This window comes from Delphinapterus leucas, chromosome 5, assembly GCF_059928025.1.
Source record: "Delphinapterus leucas isolate spDelLeu-1000000601 "Yukka" chromosome 5, BTC_Dleu_Yukka2, whole genome shotgun sequence".
In the NCBI taxonomy this organism is placed as follows: Eukaryota; Metazoa; Chordata; class Mammalia; order Artiodactyla; family Monodontidae; genus Delphinapterus; species Delphinapterus leucas.
In genome coordinates this window covers 39,197,808-39,212,752 of record NC_143133.1, presented here as the reverse complement: position 1 = coordinate 39,212,752, position 14,945 = coordinate 39,197,808, and the positions used below count along the sequence as shown (strand labels likewise).

Sequence of the window (14,945 nt, the reverse complement as noted above, 5' to 3'; positions counted from 1 at the left end):
TTCCATAATCACATTTTGTATTTCTTCTTGCCTTGCCCATATCTGCATGGCAGTCATTGAGTTTGAGGGCAGCCTGGAGCAATGGGCAAGCCAGGTTTCTGGACAGACCTGGGATCTGTCCAGGTTGATTACTGCTGTAGGATTTGGGCACACCCCTTAAGCTTGCTGAGTCTCCATTTTCTCTTTGTAAAATGATATTAACTATACACACTCCACAGGGTGATTGACAGTGTTAGATGATATAATGCAGGTATAGTCTTTAGGGTAATGTTTCAACATATTACTATGGCACTGAGATGAGAATTATGAGCTTTTAGCCTAAAATGGATATCAAGAGAACTAGAATACAACATTAGGGCACATATGGAAATGAAGTGACCGGGAAAAAAACAATGAGTGCTATATCTAATACAAGCTGGTTAGGTCAAACTCAGATCCTGCTGTTACCTCCAAGGATTACACCAAAAATGATGTTGGCAAGGAGAAACATGGTTAGAGGAGAATGACTGAAATGGTGGAGAGTCTAGAAATGAAAATAAAGTTTGGAAAATCTCAGATGGTTAACCTGAAGTGGACAGAACTTGGGAGCACAGAAAATTTGTCACAGAATATAGAAAGTGCCACCACAAGGACTCTGAAAGAACTGGGCTCAGTGAATAACAAATACAGAAGAACAGATTAGAGCTCAAAACGTAAAAGGAGTTTCCTGATTTGATGATCCTTGTCAACCCAGAATAAAGTCTCCTAGCCCAAGAGTTTCTCTTGTACTATTGAGCTATGCATCTGCATATTTTAATTTTTACTTAGCAAAAATATTCCCAAATAGCTGTATATACATCAAAAGTGGTTATGAATCATCTTTTATTATTGACCTACATTAATATGCTGAGAAGGCTCTAAATAATTCAATCCTGATTTTCCCAGGACCAGGTTCAATGAGCCAATGTGCTTTACTGCCCAACTGTCAGTGTCTCCTTATTTTGTCTACTCAAGAATATAGCCAGCAATTGTTTCCTTTCTTTTGTGCATCATCGATTTTTCCTTCATTCTGGATCAGTCTGATTAAATTATATACGATCTATTTATTTTCCATTCAAAAAATAAAATCCTCATTTGATTCTACATCTTAACCTCCAATCATCGCCCCATATCTTTTTTTTAATGTATTAGCTTTTTATTTTTATTTATTTATTTATTTTTACGTCTTTATTAGAGTATAACTGCTTTACAATGTTGTCTTGGTTTCTGCTATACAACAAAGTGAACCAGCTTCATGTATACATATATCCCCATATCCCCTCCCTTTCAAGCCTCCCTCCCACTACCTTATTTCTTTGTCCTCATCTATAGTTAAATTTTCAATGAGTGGTCAACATTCACACTCTCCAGATTCTTTCCTCCTCCTCTCTCTTGAACTCAACCCATCATTTTGATCTCCTCACTGCTCCACAGATATTACTCCTGTTTCTTTCTCCAAGGTTCTCTATATTGCTAATTTAATGCACAACTTTCAGTCCATCTGGCTTGACTTATCAGCACTTAAAACATTAGATTCCTCCTTCCTTCTGGTCATACTTTCTTCCTTTGTCTTCTACATCACACTCTCTTGGTTTCCTTCTGGGCAGCCTCTTCACAGTTGACTGGGCTCTTTCTACCTCATTCTCAAGACATCTAAAAGAGCCTCAGACCTTGCACTTTCTTCATTGAGACTTGCTTTCTAGGGGATACCATCCAGATGCAGGGTTTCACGTACCATCCCTGCTCTGGCAAATCTCAAATGTACATCTCTAGCCAGGACATCTCCCTTGAACCCTTCCTTGTCTTGTAGGTCCAACTGCCGACTTGACATCACCACTTGGAGGCTAAAGAGATATTTCTTACTTGACATATCCAAAACTTACTTTCTACTATTTCCCAGCCCACCCCCAGCTGTGCCTACAAAAATCTCTTAATTTCAATGAGTAGAGACTTTACTTTTCCAGTTGGCCAGGTCAAAAATTTCAGAGCCATTATTAACTCTTTTCTCTCACTCTTCAGATACTCTCTGCCTGACTGTTTGTAAGCTGGGGCATCAGTCTTCTATACTTGGACTGGAACTTATAACATCTGCTCTTCTTTTTCTCAGGCCTTTGGACTTGGACTGGAACCTTCACCATTGGTTCTCCTAATTCTCAGGCCTTCACACTCAGATTGGAACTGTACCACTGATTCTCCTGGGCATCCAACTTGCAGGTGGCAGATCATGGGACTTCTCAGGCTCCATGATCAATTGTGAGCCAATTCCTCAAACTAAATCTCTAGATAGATAGATAGATAGATAGGTAGATAGATAGATAGATGATAGATAGAGCTTATTGGTTCTATTTCCCTGGAGAACCCTGACTAATATTAAAAAATTCAGTTGGTTCTTCCTTCTTCATAAATCCAGATTCTGACCATTTTTCACCACCTCCACTTCTTGACTCAAGCCATCACAGCCTCTCTCTGGATTATTGCAATAACTCCTTATTGTTCTCCTTCCCCTCCACACAATAACAAAGAATGTCCTGTAGACAAAAGAGTGAATATTTAAAAAGGTAAACCAGACCATATAATTCCTCAGCACAAATCTTCCAAGAGGTTCACATCATTCAAAATAAAAACCAAATTCCTTAGAATTTGTCCCTACATGAATGGCCCCCATGACCTCCCAGACCTCCACTGTCCCCTCCTTCACTCTTCTCCAGTTGCACGACCCCTTGATGTTTTCTGGATACACCAAGAGTGCTCTTGTTTTGGGTTTTATACATACTTTTCCTTCTACCTGGACTATTGTTCTTTCCCATATTTTCATAACTGCTTTTTGCCTTCTTCAATTTTTTACTCAAATGTCATCTATGCCTTCCTGGAACAACTTTTGAAAATAGTCACACTTTCCCTGCCCCAGCACTCACTAGCCCACTTCCCTTGCTTTGTTTTTATTCATAACATCGGCCACCATCTGGCATATTTTATTTCGTTTATTTGTTTTTGTTTATCTTCTGTCTTTCCCATTAGATTATAAACTCAGTGAAGGCTATTTTTTTCTCAGTTTTATTCTCTACTCCATCTCTTGCACCTAGAATATGTCTAGATTAGGATAGGTACTTCAGGCACACTTAGGGGGAAGAGGAGAGGGCAGATATGGGAACCCAGTAAAAACTGAAGCTATAGGGAAAGGATTCCCACAGGAGCTGCTGTATTCCAGAGAGGAACATGGTTATTGTCAACTGGGCAGAGAGGGGACCACAGGAATACATACCCTTCACCTCCCTTTCATTTTACCTTTATTTTATTTTATTTTATTTTTTTGCTGGTGCATCCCACTGACCAAGTCCAAAGAGAAGCCAGATGATAAGGAGCTTACCTGATGCAATCCACACAAGGCTATTTCCCAGGATTCCTAGCAGAGTGGACAACGGTAGAGAGTGAATCCAGAGGGGCAAGTAGAATGTACCCCAAACAGTCAGACAATAACAGTGAAGCAGAAAGAGAAGAAATGCCTTAATTTTAATTATAGAACTCATTACTCATTTTTGTTGTTGTTTTTGTTGTTTTTACCTAAATGAATTCCAGGTGCTTCTGTGATGATAAAGAGGACTTGGCAGGGGGACATTGATCCAGGGGTGTTTGTTTTTCTGCTTTCATTTTCTTTTCATCAGTGTCTTTCCAATAAGAATGACATTGGAGAGTACGCATTTGACTTGGAATACCTATTCTAGAAGGGATTTTTGATGGCTTGCCTAAATGCGCACAGTGCAATAAGTAGAAACATAAATAGACACTGAAGACGTACATTACACTTATACAGAGAAGTGCTGAGCAAGGGAAGTCCTTTACTGGACTTCTACTGGGAGTTTTTGAAGAGTAAATACTGGGTTAATATTTGGATTTTAGCTTTACTGTCTTTCCAAACAACATCAACCCCTCTGAAGAGGAATCTCACAACCCCTAAGTATTGAGCTTACAGTCATCTGGGACCTGCTCCCTAACTATCTGAGGCTGGGTCACAGTGGAACCTTCCATGGTCCTGCCTTATTTGTAGCTCAGACTTACTGAGTCCCACTTGATGACAGTCTGATTACCTAAAACAGATCCTAAACCTAAATTAAATGTTTAGACTAAACCAACACCCAACATTTCTTCTTCAGCTTCACATTCCCCTTACTAAATAGTTGTTAAGAAATGCTGTTGCCAATAGTCATTTACTCAAGTTCCTATTTTTCAGATTAAGGTTGTAGGAATTTCTAAATGCCATTTCTATGGTTGAGTATTCATTGAGTCCTGTTCGTTTTGTCACTGGATGCAGTGAGCATTCTTCTCAAAGGAGAGAAGAATGTCTGAAATGTTCTTTTGGGATTTAGTTCTACCACTTTTGGTGGTAAATCCAGATTGGTAAATTTTGATAAGTTAATAAACTTCTCTGGACCTTATTTCTCCTCTGTAAAATGGGAATAGTAATATTAGCATTTAGTTTATTGAGCTGTTCTGTAAGGATTAAATGAGTTAACATCTTTGAAGTGCTTAGAATAGCACCTGGCACAATGTAAGCACTATATAGGTGTTTGCTTACTAGAATAAGTAACGATCTTTGAAACTTTCACTTTACACCTTTTTCACCATTGATTCTACTGAAAAATAAAAGTTTAGCGTCAGCTTTCAGGAATCATGTATTATGTTACACAAGGATGTTTATATTATGTTGTATAAGATTGCATTGTTTTCAGAGAATCAAGATTTTTTAAAAATCTAAACATAAAAGAAATGAATTAGGAGGTGTGGTAGGCAGGATAATGTGCACCCCCAAAGCTATTCATGCCCTAATGCCCAGAATCTGTGAATATGTTTCTTTACGTGGCAAAAAAGACTTTGAAGATGTGAATAAATTAGGATCTTGAGGTAGGGAGAGTAGCCTGGGTTATACAGATGAACCAAATCTAATCCTTAAAAGGGGAGAGCCTTTCCCAGCTGTGGTCCAAGGAAGACATGACTATAAAAGAATGGTCAGAAATATGTAACACTGCTACCTTTGAAGAAAGACAAAGTGATCCATGAGCCCAAGAATGTGGGTGGTCTCTAGAAGCTGGAAAGGGCAAGGAAATAGATTCTTTCTTAGAAGCTCCAGACATCTTGATTTTAGTTCATTGAGACCTGTGTCAGACTTATGAACCATAACTGTAAGATAACATACATGTAATATCAAGTTTATAATAATTTGTTCCAGCAGCAAGTAGAAAACTAATACAGGAGATAAGTCTTGACTTATTAAGGGATTCTCACTTCATATAATGTCCATGCAGTATTTGTATATTGATATCAATTTATTTTTATTGGGAGATGTCTGTGGGTGATGGTTTTAGTTATGAGTGTGCCCTATCCTTCAAATCTGAGAAAGGGAAACACCACAGTATGGTTAAAAGTCAATGAGCTTTGACATTAAAGACACCAACTCTGGACTTACACTTGCCAGATTTGCCAAATAATTTTTGAGTATGAATACGTTCAGTGCAATCATGGCAACAGACAAATAGTAAAAAAAAAAAAATTCATTGTTAATATGAAATTCAGATTTAACTGAGTGTACTGTATTTTATCTGGCAACATTATCTGTACTGGAATAATAACTGTCACAAATATAAGTGAACTCTCAGTGCAAGTTTCAAACCAGGCTGATCATTGGAATGTCCTTTTAGAGCCTTTATAAATCCAATGCCCAGAGCCAAAGATGTAATGATAACTTAATCATTATCTATGAGGGTAGGACACAGGCATGAGTATGCTTCAAGGTACTCAGGTGATTCCCAGGTGCAGGTAATAATTCAAACAGTGGTTCTCTATCTTGTGTGTAAGAATCACCCAGGGAACTTATAAAGATGCAAATTCCTGGTTTCATCCCAAGAGATTCTGATTCAGTAGGACTGCAGGAGGATTCAAGATGTTCTGTTAACAAGCATCCCACGTGATTTTGCTGAAAGATCTGTGACACTGTAAAAAAACCTAGATTTTACCTCTCTGAACCTGTGGACACAAGGTTAAGTACAGTGAAATTCACTGCACAAGTTTTATGAGGATTATATGATTTACGTTTATGTGCTGTAGAAACTTAACACAAATTACTGAAAATATAGTCATCTGATTCCTTCTCTTCTCCCTTAAGTTTCACCATTACCCTGAATTTTTCTTGATTTCTTAGCTGTTTTGAGTCCCATCTTTTACCTCTATTTTCCTATAAGACCAGGAGTTTATGCCACGTAGCTTTGTCCAAATTAAACACCATCTTAAACTGTTCTTTCCAATTTCAGGGAGATTGGTCTTGTCTTCCCAATGGGTCCTGAGTTTTCTATTCATTGGTAGAGGTAACAAGGGTCACCAGCATTGTTTTTTTGTTGCATCATCCAATAAGCCTGAAATCTTGGTATTTTTATCTCCATTGTCCAAGACAATGCCATGTCTCTACCTCAGTCCCATAAGGAATTTAAAGCTCAAGAGTTTTCATGGAAGAGGCAAACATATGAAACTCTGTGACTTTCTGACTCCAGGTCAGATACGCTTTCCATAACCCACCCTGCCTCTCCTGAACACAAACCTAAGGCAAATCCTGTTTCTCTAAACCTTTGGTGCCCTTCCCCTCACCCCAGCCCCCCTCTCAGTACACACAGCAGGCCAGCAGCACATTCCCATGTACTGAATAACCAACACGATATGGAAAACACACTGAATACGGAAGAAAGACTTTTTCCTCCTCTTCCTTGATTCTTGGCGCCTGCACTTTCCCAATTCCTGCCTGAGAGGACATGAATCCAAGCAGGCAGGCATCTGTCCTTTTACCCTGGGGCCACCTGGGGTTTGCCTGAATGGCCCAGATCCACTGGGTTTGATAGTCAGGAAATTACAGGCTGCGAGGTCAACCAGATCCTTCTTAGAAAAACAGCTAACATTGTTCTGACCACAGGGAATAATATCTACACTTACCCTAAGGCTGCTCGGAGAAACAATAGCAGACTTTATCACCCCCCTTCCCTCACCCCTACTAAACAGATATGACTTCACACAGTGTAGGCAACGAATTCAAGTTTTTCAGTTGATATAAGGAGTATTTAATAAGTAAATCTGCCTGGATTCTATGTGTGGATTTCATTTCCCCGAAGTCCTCAGGTTCATATGCATTGTGCATGGCAAAAAGCAGAGATTTGGAGGTTGGAAAGATCTGGGTTTGAATCCCTGCTCTGCCACTTCAAAGATATGCCATATGGGTAAATGCCTCAAACTTTCTTGAGTGTTCTGTAATCAGGGTGCACTCCAGAGGATACATTGGCTGGCCTTTAGCCCCTACCTAGAAACTGTAATTCTGAGAAGTCTATTTCTATTGTTGACCATGAAGAAGCTCCAATGGTGTTCCCAGGACTCTGATGGAGAGCAGCCCACTCCTAGACCCCAGGTCTAGGAGGCCACCTATAGTGCTAACCTTGACAAGCTGAGCCTTTTGGCATAGGTACAAGACCTCCTGACACACCTAACCAGCATGCTTCATTTTCAATGAGCCACCTGCTAAGTCATTCTGAGATACCTGGAGAATATGTCAGTTACACTTCATCTACACCTGAGGTCACCTCCGTGCCATCAGAACACACCCTTGAAATGAAGAGGGTGTGGAATATGCTGAAGATAGTGACCAGGATGCAGGAGACTGTCTATCGAAGAGTGATGGGTTCAATGCATATGGCTGATTCACTTTGCTGTACAACAGAAACTAACACAGTATTGTGAAACAATTATACTCCAATAAAGATCTATTAAAAAAAAAAAAGAATGATGGGTCCAGACCCAGAGGAGACAGGCCTTGGGCCGTAGAAAATCAAGGAGAGCAGTTTGGCAAATTATAATTTAAAGCTAAGGCTGAAGTCTGGCCTATCCCTAGAGCAACTCTCTTCTCTCCTCTGTAGCTCTCAATTTCATTATCTTGAATAAATAAACAATATTTGCCTCACCAGATGGTTGTTATAAAAGGGGGTAGGATATTTTCCTCTAATCATTAAAGTCTCATTTGAATCTTTCTATTCTAGGCATATCACAGGCTGCTTATGAATAGAGGCAGAATTACCTGCCAAGGCATGGACTGGGTTGGTAATAAGACCGCCTAGTCTCAGTTTCCTCATCTCTAAAATGGTAACAAAATCCTGATATTCACAGTAAATATTAAAGAGTCTGGTAATGGAAAAGAATCTGGAGCTGTACACCTGAAACTAACACAATATTGTAAATCAACCATAGTTCAATTAAAAAAAAAAGACTGGTTGTAGAAAACTGCTTTGTAAGCTATAAAGGACATGAATATTAGTGTGTGTTGCTGTTTTTGCTTTTATCTTGTCTTCTGTCCTAATATCTAGAGACTAGGACAGGCACAGTAGGTCAAAGAAGGCAATAGGTCTAGCTTTCAGAAACAGTCAGAGGAAGCCTGGTTGGGTAGGCGGATAGAGCTAATTAGAATTAGCAATAGGTAACTGAAGCAAGTCATAACAAGTGGGTCTAATATCAGGCATCGGGTAACTTCCCAAGCAAGCAGGAGATGGAGAGCTGGTTTGACGACTAGAGCACGGGAGTCAGGGACGCATTTTCTGCTATGTCAGCCAATACAGGAGTCTTGTAATTAAGAAAAATCAATGTGGTACCTTGTCATTATTGGTCTAACTTATTCATTTTGCAGTACTTAGTAAGTTTCCAATGTATGTCAGGCCATGTGTTAGGGATTTACGATGTAGGGGTGAGCAAGACCCTTTCCTTTCCCTCATGGAACTAGAGTAGAAAATGTTAAGAAGACAGACATTAAAAAAAAAAAGAAGAAAATATTAAAAATGTGAGACAAGTGTTTATTGTGGACATATATTTTTGCTCAGAATTTCTTTCCTGTAACCTTTACCATCCCATGAAGTTTGGATGGGTCTAGCCTATGTCCTGCCCACAGAATTCATCCATGAAGAGGAAGAACCAGAATATGTTTGATAAATGCATGTATATATTGTTTTTCTCCTGAATCTACTGAGATTCCTCTAGGAGTATAGGTTGCAGAGACACAGTACTGCCAGTTGCCTTCTTTCCTTCCATACAGAGAGTCTGTCTGATTAAGAGAGCAGGTACACAGAGGTAAGCATTGCTACAGAGGGAAAGAGAGAGGAAGAACCTTATACTATAATTTGAGCCCCTGGTTGCAGCAACACCTGAAACCAGAAGAACCCCAGAACCTTTCTCCTAAACTAGTGGAACTGGGTTTCCATCTTTTACAACAAAAAGAGATCTGACGGATAGAGTAATAATAGTGAAAATGCAAAGTTCTGTGGGAACACAGAGATTCTGGGGGCCAGAGAAGTTGCCAGAGACAGAAAGCTTGAGAGGGGACGTCTAGTTTCCCAGGAGAGGAAATGAGAAAACAGTAAAGACCCGGGTCTGAGGCAGGAATGAGGAGTATAAAGACCTAACAAATTGTCATTATGGCTAGAGAAAATTTGCATGCTGTGTGTGCACATGTGTGTATGTGTGTGCGTGCCTGTTTAGGGGAGGGAGGGATGAAGCGAGGCATAATTCATGAGGATTGGCTTCCACTACTGTCACTTCATGGCCTTGAACATGTCACAGTTTCTTTCCTCTGTGAATGAGAAATACTCATACTTAGTTCATAGGGATGATGTGAGGTTTAAATTAGATTACTAAGGTAATACATATGAAAGCACCTGTCCATTTAGGGGAAAGGTTAAACAAAGAGTCTGAAACCTCTCCAAATGTGCCATCGGCATTTGCTGCCAAATTATCTAGAAATGGGACAGAGATGCCCCTGACTGTGAGCCCCAGCTCTCTGAGCTGACTCTGCTCACCAGGAGAGACCCTGGGCAGGACCTCCAGTGTCCCGCCAGCATAGAAAAAGAACATCTGAGCTGAGCACCTGGCTCAGGCCACACATCAGGCAACCTGGGCTGCAGACCAACAGCCCAGCATCAGCAGAATGGGTGTGTCAGTCACTCAGCTCCGTGAGGGAAACAAATAGAGCCTGTAATTCCAGGCTGGCCACAGAAGGCTCCAAAGGGCTTCTCTGTATCAACAATACCAGGTGGAAGAAATAACAATGTCATACCATTCCCATTTCCTTTAACCAGGTGGTGTTACTTCTTTCTGGAGTAAAAGAGTCTATCCTACATATCAGATAATGCTGATTAAAATCCTTAGTACAAGGCCTGACATACTGTAAGCAAGTAATAAAGGTTAATATTACCATTATATGACATTTAGATGAAAGAACAACTTAGAAAGTTCAGAAGCAACATGCAAATATAAGGACTCAGTGCCAAAAATTTATTAGTTCAACTAATATTTATTGAATGTCTAACATATGCCAGGTCCATTTCTAGGCACTGGCAAAATAGCTGTCCACACAATTGTATAAGATCCCATGTAAATGGAAAGAATAAATAACCCAACAAAAACAATGCCCCTTTTCTTACAGATCTTACCTCCTACTTGGAGAGACAGACAGCAGAAAGTAAATAAATAAATATAATTTCCGATGGACATAAGTGCTATGAAGAAAAATAAACCAGAGTGACAGGAGGTCACAATGGTGAAAATTGTTTTAGAAAGGCTGTCAAAGGAGGTCTCTAAGGATGTGGAATCTTTGAAGGAGGCAAGGGCACGAGCTCTATGGAGGTCAGCGTGATTAAAATTCAAGGACCAAGAGAAAATGCAAAGTTCCTGAGGCTGGGATAAATCTTGATGGATTGGAGGGGCTTGAGTGTTAGCAAAAGAGGTGGTAAAATGTTCAAATTTGCATTATATTTTGAATTTTGAACCTACAAAGTTTACAAATAGATTAATAATAACATATGAGCAAAGAGAAGAGAAATTGAGTAAATGATGTTGGTATTTACCAAGATGAGGAAGATTAGAGGAGGAGAAATTTTGAAATGTAAGAGTCAAGAGTTTTATTTTGGACCTATATTTATTTTGTACAAGGTAAGGTTGACATGCTTACTAGAGGCCAAGGGGAGATTTTGAACCTGAGGTCCAAGGAAAGGGTTAGCATTCAAGACATTGGTACATAGTAGGTTTGTAAATCTATAGGCTTAGGTAAGATCTCCCAGGGAGAAAATCTAGATAAAAGGGGGCTGGCTAAGCAAAGGAGACAGAAAAGTGGTCACTGAAGGAGTAGGCTAAACAAGAGAAGGTGGGATCCTGATGGCTAAGTGAAGAATAATTTAAAGAAAGACTGGTTAAGTGTGTCATAGGCTGCTGAGAGGCTGACTACAAAGAGCTGGAGAACTGACCTTTGGATCCAGCAGGAAGGAGGTGTTAATGACCTTCACAAGAGAAGCTTCAGACAACAGTGGTGGTAAGATAAGAAGGGACCAGGAAGTGAGAAAATGAATTCAGCAAATAAATTTGTTGAAGACCTTTGCTATAAGACAAAGCAGAAAAATAGGACAGTGGTTGGAGGAAGTTGTGAGAGGCAAAGATTGCTTAGGGAGTATTTGGCTTTTTGAGATGGGAGATAGAGAATATATTAATAATTCAGTAAACAAGAATAAATCACAATGAAGGAGACCATTTCAGTGGGGAAAATAAAGGCCCTTGAATAGCAAAAGCAAATGGGCTCCACTGTACTAGTCATAGGCCTGGTCTCTGATAGGATCAGGTCTGATTCATGTCCTAATGAAAATGTGGATGATTTCACATGAATCAAATCTTAGTCCAGTGTCTACATCTCAGTAGGCACCCGTATCTGTCAGTTTCCTCTCATTGTCTAGGTATAAGTAGAATCTCTCAGATTCTCTCGCTCTGTCCACAGCACTTATAACAGAGCTAGAATTAGAAACTCTTCTGTAACCCAAGAATTAGTACTTAGAAAGTCATTGACCTTGCTTTGTTCTAAAAAAAGAGTTTTTCATGAGTTCTTTTTCTGTACCAAGTATACTTTATTTTAGCTTAGTCAGCTTCCTGCTTGGCTTTTGCACTCCTTAAAAAAAAAATAATGGAATTTTGTCAGTCCTGTATCCCATTTGGGGTCTGTCTGTCAAAGGTCTGATGAGAAGCCCCATGAAATGACTGGCTAGAACTAAGTGAGGAGTTCTAAAATCCCCTGAGTAAAGAGAGGAAGCATAAGAAACCAGTTTTTATGAGTCCCCTTCCTTGAAATCCAGATCTTGGTAATCAGTAAGTATATTTTTCTGCAAAGAATTCATGCTTTAGAGAGAAAGGCCAGTGTCTGGATACCAGTTCCACTCCTGTGACCTGTACGTAAAGGACTTAACTTCTGTGAGATTCCATCTCTCTACAGGTAAAATGTTACTAACTAGCATCCCTCAGGAGGAGACTGTGATAGGTTTAAATTGTCCATAAGTAGAAATCTGGGCTCACAGCAACTGCTTATTTAAGGTTTCTTTGCTTTGAAATCATCTTTTGATTTATAAGTTAATTAAATGTATTGACCCATTGCTAAATGGGAAAACAAACTGAACTTCAGCAGGCACTAATTGAATTTCAGGCAGTTTGAAGACACTATGTGCAATACAGAAATCACAAAATTGTCTCTTGTCTCCAAGGCATACATGAAATGTACATTAGATCATATAAATTGTACCTTATATACCGTTGACCCTTGAACAACACAGGTTTGGACTGTACATGTCCACTTATATGGATATTTTTTCAATAAATCCTTGGTTGATTGAATCCATGGTAATGGAGAGGCAGACGCAGAACCGTGGATCTGGAGGACTGACCACAAAGTTTTGCACTGATTTTTGACTGTGCTGGAGGTTGTTGGCACATCTACCCCTTCATTGTTCATGGGTCAACACACACACGCACACACACACATACACATATATACGACTAATGTAATACTACAGTTTAATGTCATCACCAATAACATTTACCTGGATGGCAGATGGTTGGGATTTTGAAAATTGTGGCCAGAGGCTAAAGGAGACTGTATTAATTCTGCAATCAATTCACTTGCATGGAGAATTTTTTTGTGTGAAAGTCCTATTAAGATGCTATGGTGACATGTGTATGATGAGGTCACTCTCCCCTTGCAGAAATAGTAACATAACTAAGAATTTCAATCACACACACATTGATTAAGTCACTCAACACTCTTCTAAGCACTGGGGAACAGTAGTAGATAAAAGAAGAAAGACTATTCCCTTATGGTTCTTACATGTTAATGGGAAAGATGGATAATATAAACAACAAAATAGATACACTTCTTAGGTTTAAATATATACCATAAAACATAGCAAGAATAATAGAAATGGGTTTTAGACAAATTGTGTGTAACTCCAATATCCATGGGCTTTGCATTGTACCAGGGGTTTAGAAACAATTGTCTGTAGGACATATCCAGCCCAGGTCTTATTTTTGTAAATAAGGTTTATTGGAACACAGTCATGCCCATTTATTTGTATGCTATCTATGGTTGCTTTCCAGCCACAGAAGCAGAGTTGAATAGATGTGAGAGGGACCACAAGATCCACAAAGCCAAAAGTCTTTACTATGTGTCCCTTTACAGAAAAAGGTTTCTGACCTCTGTATTACACTAGACAATAAAAATAGATCTTTATTACCAAGTACATCGTGAGGTCAGTTTTGGCTGTAAGCAACAGAAACCCAACTGAAAAATTGAGAAAATTATACACTCTCACAGAACAAGAAGGTGGTAGTGTGGGAAACCCAGGTAAATAAAATTAGCAGACAAATGTCATCACCAAGGACCTAGATTCTTTCTTTCTTTCCTTCTGATACTTTCAGTGTGGCTTGTTCCCACTGTTGCAGGATGGCTGTTCCAGTTCCAGATGTCACATGGAATGACAATGTCTAGATGGGGAAACACAAGCATCCATGTCTCATGTCCTATTTTAAGAATGAGACAAGACTTCCCAGACCCTCCTGGTAGAACGGTTCTTATTGAACCGTTGGCCAGAGATGTGTAACATGCCCCTTTCCAAACCAGTTGCTTACCAGGGAGACAGGATGCAAAAGGCCAGACTGAGTCCAATCCTGATACACTCCCTGGGACTGAGGAGGGACACACTTACTCCTGAAACAGAAGACTACCACCTACCTGATGAAAATTGGGAAAATTTTCAGTTAAAATGAAGACAGTGGTGGTAAAAGACACCAATGATACGTGCTACATCAACTGAAATAACTAATTATAGACATTTTTACAAAATATTGAGTTAAACTAAGCACTAAAATGTAAACTCCATGAAGGTAAGGATTCTTTTTTGTCTTGTTTGCTGCTATAGCATCAGAGTTAAAATAGTGCTTAGCATACAGTAGGTACTCAATAAATATTTGTTGAATTAGTTATTGATTAAATATACTAGTGTGTTTTGCAGAGCTGGGTGAAGAACCAAAAGAAGTCTAAATGAAAGGCCATTAAATAATGAAAAGGCAACAGTGGCCATGTCACAGTTTGTCCTGAGTGACCTCAGCTAACCATACAAGAGCTAATGAGAAAAGTAAGCATAGGCAAAAATAAGTTCTAAAGGATGAAATTGATAATTCAGCTGTGTAGTCCTGGAGCTCAAGTCCAGCCAAACGCGTTTAAGTCAGGACAACTTTTCCCTACCTTTGTCACTGTGTCCAGAATAATACAGTTGCCTGGAAGGAGGGTAAATGTATTGTGATTATTCGCCTTTCATCTTACTTTATATACTGGCAGCAGCCTAGGAGAAGGACAAGAGACCCCACCACCACAACGGCAGAGACATAGTTGCAGAGCAGATCACTTTCAATAAGTATCGATCATGGCCAGCTCTAACCATGGTTAGCTAGTTACACAGAATTAAGTAATTCAACAACTTGAAAATGTTTACTGCACATATTTACTGTATCAGACGTTGTGTAAAGAAATGAACGAAACAGGTTTGGTCTCT

At 39.4% G+C, this 14,945-nt stretch overlaps 1 long non-coding RNA gene across 11 annotated transcripts in view; it reads right to left on the bottom strand.

Annotated features, from left to right (window-relative positions):
* LOC149749119 (uncharacterized) overlaps nt 1-14,945 on the bottom strand; it is a 145,247-nt gene that overhangs the window by 23,158 nt on the left and 107,144 nt on the right. For 10 of the 11 annotated variants that reach the window (XR_016393235.1, XR_016393238.1, XR_016393241.1 and 7 more), the window contains one exon: nt 1-14,945. This exon is cut by the window's left edge and continues 23,158 nt beyond it; it is cut by the window's right edge. This is a non-coding gene — a long non-coding RNA (uncharacterized LOC149749119). The other variant, XR_016393236.1, reaches the window with a different exon arrangement.